The sequence below is a fragment of the Amborella trichopoda genome, chromosome 6 (assembly GCF_054954075.1).
Source record: "Amborella trichopoda isolate Santa Cruz 75 chromosome 6, AtrichopodaSantaCruz75HAP2 v2.0, whole genome shotgun sequence".
Taxonomy (NCBI): Eukaryota; Viridiplantae; Streptophyta; class Magnoliopsida; order Amborellales; family Amborellaceae; genus Amborella; species Amborella trichopoda.
This window is the reverse complement of record NC_142341.1, coordinates 40,495,751-40,511,570: the sequence shown is the minus strand read 5'-3', so window position 1 is coordinate 40,511,570 and position 15,820 is coordinate 40,495,751. Positions and strand designations below refer to the sequence as shown.

At 43.4% G+C, this 15,820-nt stretch overlaps 1 non-coding gene across 1 annotated transcript in view; it reads right to left on the bottom strand.

The window, feature by feature from the left end:
- Window positions 1-3,608: 3,608 nt before the first annotated feature.
- LOC18429983 (serine carboxypeptidase-like 6) overlaps window positions 3,609-15,820 on the bottom strand; it is a 49,985-nt gene continuing 37,773 nt past the window's right edge. The window contains exon 11 of the transcript XR_016058576.1: window positions 3,609-3,860. This is a non-coding gene — a transcript (serine carboxypeptidase-like 6). The remainder of the gene's footprint in view (window positions 3,861-15,820) is intronic.

Sequence of the window (15,820 nt, the reverse complement as noted above, 5' to 3'; positions counted from 1 at the left end):
TGGTTTTCACCTAATCCTTCAAAAATAATTGGAGGAGAGAAGAGAAGAGATGGTGAGTGAAGGCTAGTTTGGGTTTCACCTAATCCTTCAGGGAGAAGAGAGAGTGAGTGAAGGCTAATTTGATTTCACCTAGTTCTTCAGGTAGAAGAGAGAAGGAGTGAAGGCTAGTTTGGTTTCACCTAGTCCTTCAGAAGAGAGAGTGAGTGAATGCTAGTTTGGTTTTCACCTCGTCCTTCAGGGAGAAGAGAGAGTGAGTGAAGGCTAATTTGATTTTCAGCTAGTCCTTCAGGGAGAAGAGAGAACGAGTGAAGACTAGTTTGGTTTTCACCTAGTCCTTTAAGGAGAAGAGAGAGAGAGTGAGTGAAGGCTAGTTTGGATTTCACCTAGTTTTTTAGGGAAAAGAGTGAGTAAATATCTAGTCCTTTAGGGAGTAGAGAGAGTGAGTGAAGGCTAGTTTGGGTTCCACCTAGTCCTTCAAGTTTCTAGTCTGTTGGTGAGTGCCATTTAAGGGCTCGCTCCCACATCAGAAGACGTTTTTTATTGCAATCACTGAGGACCCTTCATGGACTTGATCCCAATGATGCTTTGATCTTTCTACGATCATTGAGGGCCCTTCATGGACTTGATCCCAATGTCGTATCAATCTTTTTGTGATTATTGAGGGCCCTTCATGGACTTGATCCCAATGTCGTGTTGATCTTTTTGCTATCATTGAGGGTCATTCATGGACTAGATCCCAATGTCGTAGTAACCTTTCTAAAGAGTATGGTGGTGGGTGCCTTGCTTAAGAACTTTTTCCCAACCTACCATTGCTCTTGGTTTTGACCAATTTGTGGGTGCCTTGCTTAAGGGCTTTCTCCCGACCCAAAGGGTGTGACTGGTTCCAATAATCAAGGGCCCTTTATGGACTTAATCTCAATCTTATCAGAATCCATTTCTGACAGTCGAGGGCCTTACTTAAAGGTTTCTTTCCCAATCGGTCGGCTTTTGAGAAGGGCTAGTTTGACTTTCATTTTATACCTTCGAATCTCTTAGTCTACTGGTGAGTGTTGTTTAAGGCTTGCTCTCACATCAGTAGTGGTTTTGAGAAGTGGTTGACTGTGGTTGACGACTTGAGTCGACGACTCTTTGAGTGAGAGCTTACTTGATTTTGCCCTCTTGAAGATCTTCAAAGGCCACAAAGTTGCTTACTCAAACCATCAAGAGGTCTCTTCTTGGTTTCAATGATAGGGCACCTTTGACAGGTGTGTATTCCCAAATCATTGAATTTCAAACTAGTCTTGTTCGAGTTTAAGCGACCTTTGAAAGCAGGTGCTACATCAACTTGCTTATTTGACTCAAGCGCATTTTCCTGTTTTCACTTGAACCTGGATAAAAGCAGTGTCGTAGAACAGTTTTCTCTGACTTTCTTTCTTTATTTGGATCTTTTACCCATGACTTCGTGCTCAGGTCTGCCGGAAATGCTCATTGTTTTACTAATGATGATCCTCGTTGGATGTTCATCATGCTTGGTTTCCTTTATTCTTTGCACTCTTTTGCCTATGACTTTAATGGTCACGTCTGTCTCGTATCCCCCTATCACATTTACATGCACAGTGAATAATAAAAGTTGTCCTTGGACCATGATAGAAGAATGAATCATGGTCAAGGGATGCATGGGACTCCTTGGGGATGATGGGTAGAAACAAGGCATACGGCTTACTGGGAGTCATGAGGTGGCTGTCGTAGAACTTCTTGAGGATTTTGGCTTTTCAAAGCAACTTGATATAGATCAACATAGAATTTTAATGGGACCTATGGATTTTTGGTTTTTGGGGTTTCATGGTTCAAGAAATTGGATTTTGGATTTTTGGATTCCATGAGTTTTTGGGTTTTTGGGATTTCTTTGGATTTTGAAGTTTCATGAATTTTTGGGTTTCATGGATTCAAGAAGTTGGATTTTGGATATTTGGGATTTTTGGATTCCATGAATTTTGGTTTCATAAGTTTTCAAGAATTGGGATTTTTGGAGTCCATGAATTTTGGTTTCATGGGTTCAATGACTGTTTTTGGGTTTACAAAAAGGGTCCAAGATGAGCCTTAAAATTAGGCTTAGTGTGTGCGTGTGTGTGAGGAAGATAGGAGATTAAAGAAAGAGAATAAGATAGGATTAGATGAGAGAGGGGCAAGCGAGAATTGTGTCTGTGAGCGTTCTGAGCAGATAAAGGCTGCGATATGTGAGGCTGTCGACAATCTTTTAGAAAAGCCTATTTTCTTTCTTCTTTTCCTCATTCTTCATGCTCAAGCAACTCGGGGTACAGCCTCCAACTTGTAATCTCGCCACCATGGAATGGATGAACATTTTTCTTTTATCTTTCTTGTATTTGGGCGTGCCATACCTTTTTACCTCTTCAACTTGGTTGGAGAGGCATCGGAACTATTTTCTTGGTATCCGGGAACTTAATACTATTTCGGGTTTTCATTCAAACCTTTTTTTTTTTTCTTTTCTTTTAATTTTTTTTTTTCTTTTTAATTTTTTCTTCACAATGCCCTCGTGGGTTTTCATTGTGCGTGTGTTTTTTTTTTCTTTTTTCACTGTTTTGCCCATGATGCCCTTGTGGGTTTTTGCCATGGTTGTGATTTTTTTTTTTCACTTTTTTGCCCATAGTGCCCTTACGGGTTTTCGTCATGACTGTGATTTTTTTTTCACTTTTTGCCCATAGCACTCTTTTGGGTTTTCGCCATGACTGTGATTTTTTTTTTTTTTTTTGTTTATGATGGTGCCTTTAAGGTCTTGCTGCCGAGATCGTTTTGGATGATTTATGAGCAGCATTTTTTCAAATACCACCCCTTGATAGGTGGCATAGCCTCTTCTCTTTTTGCTAGCACATATGCCCCATTAGGGAAGGCTTTCTTGATGGCCCTTCCTATTTTGGCTCAAAAAATTTTTTGGGTCGACCATGGATTTACGATAGGCCGCCTTACTCCCAAGACCAATTCACCACAAGAGAAAGATCGTATCCTTATTGACCTATCAAAAGCTCTTTACATCCAATTTAGGTACATCTCCATACTTTTGTTGTGCTTGCATCTTATTTTCATCCAAAGCACTCAGCTCTTGATAGCGAAGCGCTATTCTCTCATCTTTCGTCATCCCACGATGTATGGCCAGTCGGAGTGAAGATAATTAGATCTCCGATGGTAGTACTGCCTCTCCTCCGTATACCAAGGGAATATGGTGTAGTACCAATGGGACCGTGCCCAATAATACGATAAGCCCATAATGTTTCAGGGAGTTTTTCGTGTCATTCTTCTTTGTTTTGGATACAACGGAGTGTAACATATAGCCTTGTTAAAAGCTTCAGCTTGACCATTTGCACGAGGATGATACATGGGCGAACACTTCCATTCAAAGCCTAATTGCCCGGTCATGCGATCTATATGAGAACTGCGAAATTCCAAGCCATTATCTAAAGTAATCCGGTTAGGTACTCCGAATCTGTAGATAATATGAAGGGGAGAAGTGGTTGGGCCCACAACCTAGACTGCAGGCCCGTGAGGGTGAGAGAGAGTGAGTAAGAGAGAACATTCATGAAAAAGAGGAAAAATGAGAGAAGACCGGGGGAGAGAAAGTAAAGATTGAGAAAGAGAGAGAGTTAAGAAAGATAAAGCAAATTGGACTCGCAGTCTAAACCATAGGCCCGAGAGGGGAAGAGAGAGAAATAAAGAGAGAGAAAGAGAAAGAATAAGAGGAAGAAAATAAGAGAGAGAAAATAAATTGGGTACCTAGGTGGGCTCGAGACCTTGGCATGGCTCGGTGTGGACCCTTTGTTGGGCTGGAACTCCAAGGGGCATTTCTCTCTCCAAAAAATATTCTCCATCTTAAAGAATAAAGCCAAATATTGAAGTTCATTCCAATATTTCTTAATTTTTCCAAGCCTTACCAAAACATGGGTGGATGCTACTAAATTTACTAAAAATCCATTTTTCTTTAATTAAAATGTAATTTCGTATTTGTAAAAAATGACCAAAATACCCATTCCCACAATGGAAGAAAGGACTATTTGGTCCCCTTTAAAGAAGACCTCAGCCATGGACACCATCCGGGGGCAATTTGGGGGCTTTTCAGTGGCCGTTCGGACGATCCATCGCCATAGAAATGCCAGAGAGAGATTTCAATATTATTATAAGAAAGGTAATATATGTTACACGATTCTGTTTTGCATGCCTGCCAGGCCAAATCCAAATAACTATTCATGGTTTCAAAATAGACCAGGGCAAATAGCTCATGATAGCTAATTGAGATTTTCTACTTAGTTCTTTGAGGTGTTTTGATATTAGGTGCTGAGGAATGTTAGGGTTTTGATCTTTCTTGATCAAAATCATAATATAATACATTTTTGTTTATATGGATGAATTATAGAGGATCTCTGGCAATCCACCTTCTTAGCATCGCAAGGCACGCCTTATGCTTGTATTGAGGTGTTGTATGAGAGAAAAATCAATATGTGATAAAAAAAAATATGCATGATTAGGATTAGGAAATAAATTGCTTGGTTCAAAATAAGAAAGACTGCTTTGGGATCGGATTTAGTATTAGATAATGTTTATTTAAGTGCGTTTTCATATATAAGAAGACTTACTGGATATGAGTTGTATATTTTGTTGAATTATTAGGCAAGAGATGGAACCCTCTCCCAGGATTACTGGCAACGTCGTGAGACTGAGGAATGAGACTAAGGATCATAGAGTGAAGGGTTTCCCAGAACAATAATAACTCTTTGTGTGTTACATCTCCATGGCCATAAAATGCTTAGTTATAGAGGATGGAGCAGGTTGTTCTCCAACGTTCGGCTTTCTCCTTAAAACTCCAAGAAACGTGGCCCTGTAATCCTGGGATGTGGGTGGTTATTTTCTGCCCGTTAAATAACGACACTTTATCTCTCTAAGAAGGGCCTTTATTTAGTGATAAACATAATATTTATGATAAAGATTAAAGAAAGAAAAAATGGCAAGTATGAGGGCCCCATTGCCACCCATACGTACCAACATCTCCCACATGGCCATGAGGGCTAGATATAATGATATAATACTACTTAATGAGCATATCCTTGTTATGAGGCTTTTCACTCTAGTGCGATTATACATCTCATAACAAAAAAATATATGAAGTCCTGTCATGGGTTTTTCACACTAATGCAGGTTTTCGTCTCATGACCAAGACATCAAAGAAAAATATCCCATTTGGGAATTCCTGACTTAAATATTTTTAAGTCCCATCAAAGCTACATGCTTTGATAATATTTCTGCACTCAATTACTGTGGGGACCACTCGCGACTAGGGCCTTCAAGTCCTGTGGGGGATGCTTTTCATAACCAGGGACTTGCCGCCCCTCATCCCATTCGAAGATGGAACTAAGATTATTGAAGACACTCCCAGTCATCATCTTCATTGCAAGAAATTCTGACGAGACCTCATCAGCTGCTATCTCATGCGAAAGCCCTAAAGCTCACCAGTTAGAGGGATAATCTAAGACAAATGTCGCATCAGAAGTTGGAGCATTTGCCAATCTCCTTTGCTTGGTATCCTGACACAAGTTACCGTTTTTCCCTTTCCAAGGGTGATCTTTATCGATTCTCCACTAGTTTACATAGGCCTTGGTCGTTCGAACCCTCCTGCCAAAGTGAGTTAATACATATATGCTGGTTTCTGTCATCTTTAGACACATAGACCAAGTGGTCTGTTTATGCTCTGGCAGCCAGCACTAGTGGAAAGTTTCAAACTCTTGTGTCTTCCCCTTTTTCACCTTGTTTCGGCGCTTTTCGAAAAACACCAAGAAGGGGCAACCTTGATCAAGCCCTTGCTGACGGGCAAAGTGGTGGGGTAAATACCCCTCTAACATAGCACTGTGTGGAGTCCAATAAGGTAGAACGCCCCCTTTGATGCTTAGGATGAACATAAGTTCCTTAATGGTGGTTGGAGCACCATCTAGCTCCTTCCCTAACTTATCAATGAAAGCACAGTCGGTGAAGCTCCCGACCAAGAAGGGGACTCGCTTCATGTTCAAAGAGTCATTCCCAAATAAACCCCGAGCTTCCCTTGGGGTATGAAAGATTGCCCTCTGGTTGGCAATCCTCATCAAGAAGGGTCACAGTTTATCTCCTAAGCAGACATAGGTGTCCGGGAAATAGACCCCTAGCCACCCATACACTTAATTGACGGGGAATGGAGCTTTAAAATCCTCGAGAAATGCCTCTCCTCCTACAATGCCATTCCCTCCCACTTTTCCCCTGTAGGCCTTTCCACAGGAGATGGCCCCTAAGCCATGGTAAATGTTACACAAGACTAGCAGCAAGGGCATACTCATGCCCTTTGACCATATCGCATGCCACATATAGTACGCTTGGAAGAATGTCATCCCCCAGCGAAGGAGTAAGAATTTGCACAAAAATAAGGCCAAATAAACTGCCAAGAAGACACGGTCATCGCCAGTCTCAGGTTGATATACAGGAAGCGTCTCCTTTGCAACGGCCTTCCCTTTCCCCTTCGGAGTGCCCTGACCACCCTCGGGATAATCCCCACAAAATAATTTCACCCATTCCGTGAAGGTGACCCTGCCGTTGCTAGACCGGATGGAAATCGACTGGTAGGCCTCGATGATCTTTTTAAGATTAGCAGGCGGCTCTTCATCCCCTAAGTTAGCGCCACTGAAGATGACCGAGTTGGGGGGCATCGTCATACATAGCCGCGATCATCGAGAGACCTCAAATAAAATGAAGATCTAATCAAGAGATTCATGCTTCCTCATGACCAAGAAGCCAGGTATTGCTAACATGGCTTCATGTCTCCATTAATACCTTTACTGTATTGGAGAAATGCTCATAGTAGCTACTCGAACACTGGACCGCAGCTAATAGTGAAGCACGTTCAAGAGTGCTTTTGTACAACGCCAATACCTTGATAGTTCAGGAAGAGTATCCCTTCAGGTATTAGCGCTCCCCCTGAATCCGGAGGCCTTTTGCTGACCACATTAGTAATCCATTTACTTATACCTTTTGTTTCCCTAAGGTAGGCAAGTTCTCCCCGGAAGCTATGTTCCTACGCATGCAATGAAGAAATGTCATCCCTCCTTCAGTACTGATGTTGCCGTCATTGCCCTCGCGTACTTCGAAACAAATGGGGTCAGTAATGAAAGTGACATTGAGGGGCCACTCTAGTTCGCATACTGGTTGGGTTAGCCAAATGGGCTCACCCCTTGGTAAAACCTCGCCTGTGAAATCACAAGTGCCGATTTCTCCCTCTCTCATAAACTTCTTCCCATCAAGAATTTCGTAAGAAGAACCAGCAGTTATCAAGGGCTTAGTGGTTTACTCCCAAAAGTTGCTGAGACACTGGATTAGTGCTAGCTGAGGTTTCCAACACTTAGCGTCGATCATTGTTTGAACTTATTTTTCATCACCTTCGTCCCTGGTAGGAAGCAGGTCAATAAAGCCTACAAAACAATGGAAAATTCTCGAAAGTCTCATAATGGCCCCAGAATTGCTCAATGATCATCATCAGCACTTCAAAAGATCACCTGCTAAGTTTCATCACAAGCAGACTTGTCTAAGGCAATGAACACAAAGAAACAGTTTTCGAAAAATTGGCCTCTAGCACACTGAAACGGACCCTACAACTGAAGTTACATTTTCGGTGTCTCAAATCACTATGGACCAAGTTTCGACTACATCAGATACTCTAGAAAAAAGATATGACAAAATCATTGAAACAGGAGAGGCTGCACACTATTCCCATATGGCCTCACTGCACCAAAACACCACTCAAGGTAGTTGTTTTTACAGTCATGGCCAATCACTTTCGGAGCCCATAAATCACTCATTCCAAGTCGGATCGCTCATAAATTTGGTGAGAGCATTTTTCTCATCAAGACAAACAATTTCATATGTGACATGCCTCGAGACGGTATCCGAGCAGGAAGAAAAGCTAGAGAGAAGTTGTCGATCCGTGAAGAAGTTGCAGAAAATTCAGCATCGACATGCCTCGCATGATGAACCAAATCACGACGCTCACACAACGGATCGACGTAAAACCAGTTATATTTTGTGCATAAGGTTTAGGAATATCATTGGACCTAATGATGTACATGATGTACGGTCAAATTTCATGCACGAAGCCGATGAAGTTGTTGAAATTCCTATCGCCAGATTTCAGATTCTGGCAAAAACTCAAAAGTTGTAAAATCTTCGTTCAGGCTCCAAATCACGTTTCGATTGTTGCCACACAATCATAATGACATGCTCAGTGAGCTAAAATGAAGAAATCACAGCAAAACATTAAAGAAAGGCCGCACTATCGATCCGAAGTTTTCAAGATTCAAATAAATTTCAAGTCTCGTGATCAGGACTCAAAAACATGATTGATGGCACGAAGTTGGTATCAAAACAATCGCCATGTCTAGCCCTACAAGAAAACAATAATCTTTCAATCAAACAGGCATCATAACAACTCCGGTTCATCCATGAAAGATCATGCAAGTTCTCGGGCAGCCACATGAACTGTTCTGAAATTCTACACATTGTTAGGCAGGGGCAAACAATCATTTTGCACCCATTTTTAGAATTTCTTTTAATTCATTTAAATCTTAATTTTCAGTAATTAAGTCTAATTTTCAGCAATTAAGTCTAATTTTGATCAATCCACCCATGTTTGGATGCAACTCTATATAAATAAGCACTGCCTCTTTATAAAAAAACACGTCGACCCCCACAAAGAACCTCGACCTTTAGTTGATTTTTAAGAAGATTGAATAGAAATTTTGATTCCAAGCTTGAGCTTGTGAGTACGTCTTGAAGAGACAGAGAGGATAGAGAAGAAAAGGGTCGGTACCCTTCAGGCATATAACTCTCTCCTCCCCTCTATCTTTCTCTCTCTTATTTCTCTCTCTTATTTCTCTCTCTTATGTCTCTCTTCTCTCTCTTTCTTCTCTCTGTCCTTCTCTCTCCTCTTCTCTCTCTCTTTCTCTCTCTCTTCTTTTTCTTTCTTCTTTCTTTATCTCTCCTTCCTTTTCTCTTTTTTTCTCTCTCTTTTTTCTCTCTCTTATCTCTTTCTCTCTCTTCTTCCCCCTCTTCATCTACCAGTCGGTGAGACCTAGCACCGATTAGTTTTATCTCCATTCCTTTATCAGTCGGTGAGACCTAGCGCCAGTTGGTCCTCTCACTCTTCGTCTATCAATCGGCAAGACCTAACGCTGGTTGGTTTTCTTTCTATTCCTCTGTCAGTCAGTGAGATCTAACGCCGGTTGGTTTTCTCCCTCTCCGTCTATCAGTCGGCAAGACCTAGTTCCAGTTGGTTTTCTCTCTCTTCCTTTGTCAGAGCACTGGTTGGTCTTCTCCCTCTTCCTCTGTCGATAGGCGAGATCTAACACCGGTTGGTCTTCTCTCTCTTCATCTATTAGTTGGTGAGACTTCGCACCTGTTAGTTTCCTTTATCTTCGTCTACTAGTTGACGAGACCTAGCACCGATTGGTTTTCTCTCTCTTCTTTTATCGGTCAACGAGGCCTAATGGCGGTTGTCTTTTCTTTCTCTTCCAGTCGGTTGCTCTACTTTGTCTCTTCTCATGTCAAATGGCAAGACTAAGTGCCAATTGGTTCCCTTCTTCTCTTCTCATCTGACACAGTCGATGAAGCCTAGTGCCGACTGCTTCCTCTCTCTCCCATCTCCTAAAACAGTCGACGATGTCTAGCGTCGAATGCATCTCCTCTTCTTTCTTCTCTCTTCTTCTGCCTATCTCCTTTTTCTTATTAATAACTCCTCTACTGCTCTCTCATTCGACAAAGACGGATTGAAGTTAGCATCCGTAATGTTGTTGCGATGGGTTCGCTTGGCTTGCTTTACTGCCACGACAAACTGACCATTGTGCCTAGCTAGTCGATATCGGCAATAACGTCTAGTAGCGATCTCGTGAGCCGATCTCAGTTACCGAGCTCGTTTTGCCACCACGTTATGCCAAATATCCACCAGCCTAATCACTTCCCTGACCTTCTCGCTTGGTCGAATCCTTCTCTCCCCCTATCTTTCTTTCTTCTTTTTGAATACGCATGCTTGCATACGTTCATAAAAGAGGAAAAGGGTGAGGCCCGACCCACCTGTCCCATAACCTTTCTCATATATGCGTGTGATTGCAGAAAGTATAAAATAAGAAGAATACGAGCCAAGGGAGGCGATTCCGAACTAGTTTCATTACTGGGGGACTTTCGTCATGATTTAACAGGGTGCCCACGTGAGTCAGCCCGAGTAAGTCTCGAACCCACCTTTTAAATTCTTTTATCACTAGGTGGTAACACCTGCCCCCGTTTTCTAATGAGGTTCTCGAGAGAGCAATCTCATGAACGTCCCGAGTCTTCCTCAAAACCCGAGGCGTGAGCCGTCCAATCCCCCACGGATCCGGAGGGCGAGATCGAGGTACCTAACCAGCTTGGTGACTCCACTAGGGACTTACTACCCCTTAGTCGGATCGTTCTTGTTTGGCCAATTTCTTCTTTATCTGCTTTCATCATCTTTTCACATTCACTTACGGCTGCTGGGTTCCGTAACCCATTCATCTGGATAGGGGGATTTTCTTATTCCCTTATTCGAGAGTGTCCTTAGGGAACAAGGTCCTTCGACTTTGTTCCCGACCATCCTCATGAGCAAAGACCCCGTGTCTAGCTCCTAGGTCTTAACCTGGACTAGCGTAAGAAGGGACTTGAAGGTCCCTCACTCCCCATCTCTTTGCTCTGGTGGAAAATCCACCAAGGCACCTTGCATGGACGACACTTATGTTGCCCCACACAACATGCACCTAGCCATCGACAAGTCACTTACCGGTCATGTTTCTGAGGTACGTCGGAAGGCTGGCCAGTCCCTTTCTACGAAAGGTAAGTGAGTTGAAATTTCTTCTATGGGTCATCAGGAGGCTTACCCCCACATTCCTACACCAGGGGTCTCTCTCCATAAAGGCTCAACATAGAGAGGCGGAAACCCCACGGTCTCCACCCCTTACATACACCACAAGACTCGTGGGTCAGTCACTCGAGTCACACTTCAGGGCAACCCTTATGTTACCTCAAGTCCATGTCCAGGACCGAACCTTCTAAGGCCAGATCCTCCACACACCACTCATGTGCATCTCACTACTTGAGGCAATGCCATTACTGCGCCAACCTGAGTACACAAGAAATGACCTCCTTGTCCTCCTCCCATGCATACACAAGCACACCCTGTAAGGGGAGCATTTGTTCTCCTACAAACACCTGCTCGTAGTTCTCGACCTCTTAAGGCCAACTCACTTGCACGAGCCCGGGTGGACCCCCAGGTCCCCAAAGCTCCTTCTTCAAGGGGCACACACTTGTCGCCATCCCAAGCCTCCCCTCATCCTCGACTCAAGCCTCCTTATGAGTCAACCCTGCTCCCACTTGCTCCTTCTTCATCGAGCAAGCACCTTCAGCTTGGTACGTGAAGGTTTTCCCCAAGCGTACCATCCTGAACTAGCCCCAACACTTTGGTCATGTCTCTGGAGCTCATAAGAGAGCTCGGGGCTTGGACCTCACAGAAGATCGAGTCCTTCATCCTCCCCAGCCCAAGATGACGTCAGTTCCTGGCCCTCATCCTTTGCCACACCTGATGGAGACAGCTCTCTCTTGGGTAAGGAGAGTTGACCAACCACAACCTAGATCGCAGTTTTGGCAAGAGGTCCATCAAAAAGTCAAGGCTAAAAGTGATAAAGATCTACACTTTTTGACTTGGGAGGTGATCAAGGCAGTCAAAATAGCCAATTTTCACGACCATCTTCACCTGAATCCCTTCTACTCCATTCAGACGATAAAGTCTGAAGAAGTGCTCTATGAGCCCTAGACCCAGGACCATTGTGAACCGGCCCCATAGCCAGGGTCCCAAGATCATCGAGAACCGGTCCAAATGCGATCTGCGCACAAAAGTCGAGTTTAGTCAGGGCATGCTGACCCCTTACTGACTGACCTACCATGTTCGACCCGTCAAGCTCGCAAACCTTCTATCGCCACTAACGTTGACCTCCCTAGAGAAACGATCTGCGTAAGGGTCGTAAGCAAGCTCAGTGATGCGCAGAAGGATCGCATGAACAAGTTTGAGGATATGGTGCATGCGATGATGGAAAAGGTCGATTGTATTGATGATGCACGCCAGTCGGCTAGCCATGAGGTCAATTCCGATAACTCTGATGGTATACTTCCACTACAACCTCCTCCATTACCTCGCGGGACAATTCTGTCCTTCATCCGGTTTCTCAGTCTGATATTGATGCTACGGTCACCCATAACCTAAAGAACAGACAAATTCCAGGCATACAGGTGGCGACGCCTTATAAAAGACCATAGCCCTCCTATATTGATCAAGTCCCGTTCCCCTCAGACTATAAGAAAGGGAAGTTTCCTCTATTCAATGGAACCACCTCGTCAAACCAGCATATCGCCCACTACCAGTCGGCTCATCAGGAAATGATAGCTGACAGGAGACTTCTTCTCTACCAATTCATCGAGACCCTTGATGGCCCGACATTTCAATGGTATGCTCGACTTCCTCTAAACCGGTGTATACATGAGAGGAGATGGAGAAATTGTTTTATCAACGCTTCTATGAGGTCGAGAGAGAGGTTCAAACTAGCGAGCTTCTCACCCTGACTAAAGACCCCGATGAGCCTGTAGATCAGTTCATATCAAGATCGAGAAACTTGGCTTCCCGCCATCCTAATCCTATGCTTGAGAAGGAAGCAGTCCAAACTTTCATCCGGAATATGCGCCTTGAAATTGCCCTACATGTCGAGGCCTCCAATCCAACCTCCATGTCAGAGTGGATCTCTAAATCAGTTCGCATAAAAAGTTTGTCACGCCATCATGGTGAGACACGACAGCCATCTACAAGTTCAACAAGTAACCGAGACAATGGTAGCTCTCGAAATAACACACGGAGAAGCCAATAGAAAGGGGTAATAAGTACAGCCGTCATGATCACTGATTCAAAGAAGGCTCCCCCTCAAACTTTGGACCTCTCTAAAGGGGTAACCGCAACAACAGTAACAGCCCAGGCTAGAAAGCAACAATCGTCGTTTAATAGAGTACCTCCATCGACCAACTTTGATCAGAATGATTATCTCTCCAAGCATCCGTACAAATACCGTATGGTTCGTACGAAGACACTCTTCACATCATCATCGCTGAACCTCAATTCCCCTTTAACATTCAAGATAAGCCTCTCCAACCTAGCGTGTTGACCATGTTTGAGGTTGACCTTTCCGTCATTGATTCGAGGAAGGTGATAAAATTATGACCCACTCTGGCCCTCTATCAGAGGTAGAAATGTTAGAATCATGAGTCTCTGCACTTGAGGTTGATCAAAAAATCTCTGAGAACGACAATGAAGAACTGCAAGAGGCTACAGAAGAATGGGAAGAAGGTGGCCAGGCCACAGCTGACGAACTTGAGGAAATAAATGTTGGAGACGAAGCAGATCTCAAACCCACTTTCATTTCAACGAATATGTCTCAAGGAGAAATATAAGATTTCACCACCTTCTTGAAAGCAAATAGAGATGTCTTTGCTTGACACTATCATGAGATGCCTGGGTTAGACCCTCATGTAGTAGTTCACCATCTCGGCATCGATCCACCTATCAAACAAGTCAAATAGAAGTCGAGAAGGTTTAAGATTGACCTCAAGATGCAGATAGACGTCGAGATAACCAAGCTCAAACAAGCAGGTTTCATCTGTGAAGTCAAATACCCAAAATGACTAGCAAATGTCATTCCGGTCAAGAAAAAGAATGGTCAAATCAGAGTGTGTATTGACTTTCACGAATTGAACATTGTTTGTCATAAGGATGACTTCCCGTTGCCATTCACCGAGATGCTCATCGACTCTACAGCTCACTACCAGATCTTATCCTTTATGGACAGATACTCCAGGTATAATCAAATAAGGATGGCACCCGAAGATGAAGATGCCACCACATTCTTAACTCCGAAAGAGGTCTTCTGTTACACAATGATGCCTTTTGGATTAAAGAATGCTGGGGCCACATATCAGAGAGCAATGACGACCATTTTCAAATACATGATACACAAAGAGGTGGAGTGTTATGTAGATGACTTGGTGGTAAAATCTGAAGAGAAGAATGCTCACATGAAGGACCTTGAAAAGTATTTGAGCAACTCCGTCTTCATCAACTTAAAATGAACCCGATGAAATGTGCTTTTGGCGTGCGCTCCAGAAAATTCTTGGGATTCATTGTCAAACATCGAGGGCTTGAAGTTGAGCCGGTTAAGATCAAGGTAATCCAAGAAATTCCGTCACCCACTACACTTCGAGAACTGTGCTCTCTTCAAGGGCAACTGACATACATTCATAGGTTCATCTCAAATCTCTCAGGTCGTTGTAAACCCTTTGCACATCTGCTAAAGAAAGATACCCCATTCATTTAGGATGAAGAATGTCAGGCAGCCCTTGACGACATCAAGCATTATTTGCTCAACCCTCCAATGCTCTCTACACCAGTATCGGGGAAAACCCTCATTCTGTATGTGACTGCTCTAGACGAGTCACTCAGAGCATTGTTGGCACAAAACAATTAAGAGGGAAAGGAGATTGTATTATATTACCTCAGCTGTAAGATGCAAGGAGCTGAGAGGAACTATCCCCCAATTGAGAAGATGTGTCTAGTTCTGATCTTCGCAGTACAAAAACTCCACCATTACTTGCTTGGTCATGAAGTGAAACTTATATCAAAAGCTGATCCTGTAAAATTTCTCTCCATATTTGTCAGGACGCCTTGCCAAGTGGGTATTATTGTTGATGGAGTTTGACGTCACATATGTCCCACAAAAGGCCGTCAAGGGCCAGGCCTTGGCTGACTTTCTAGTAGCACACCCCATGTCGATCAAATCTCCTCTATCAAGCGAACTCCCTGATGAAGAAGTATTATGTGCTGACCTTGCTCTTGTGTGGGAATTATACTTCGACGGAGCCTTCCAATCGAAACGAGGAGGCACCAGAGTAGTATTCCTGACTCCTACAGGAGGAATACTGCCACTTTCTTTCTCTCTCGCTCAAGCTGGTACTCATAATGAAGCAAAATATCAGGCCCTTATAATCGAACTCGAGATAGCTTTCGATCTCGACTTGGAACAGCTCAAGATCTACGGCAACTCTGAGTTGGTTACATCTCAAAGGGATTTATGGTGTAAGAAAAGACACCCTCAAGCCTTATCACGATACTGCAAAATCGTATATGGCCCAATTCGAAGACGTATCCTTGAGTCACATCCCCAGGATGCTAAATTCGCAGGCCGATGCACTTGCAAAACACGGCGCTACAGTTCAATTATCCTCATCAGGACCCACGCTTGTTTGGGTGCCGGAATAGAGACACATCGAGCTAAGAACTGAAGTCGATGCGGATGGCGAGAGAAATATCTTCCTCGAGTGTCCTCCTTATCCATTTGGAGCACTTCTATCAGCCAAAGAAGTAATCAAGACCGAACAAGAAATAGCACAGAGTTAAGGGTTGAAATGAATAACCACAATTCTTTGACCCAATAGGCGCAGAAATTGAGCAAGTCGAAGATTAGAGAGACCCCATTACTAGTTTCTTAAAACATGGTCGGTTCCCGGAAGATTGTGCCAAACGTAATAGTATACGTTGATTGTCCACCAAGTATACCCTCCTCAAAGGTAATGTTCTCTTTAGACGGTCATTTGACGACATTCTTCTCAGTTTTGTCGACATCCAAGAGGCAATTAAGGTGTTAGAAGAAGTCCACCAAGGCATTTG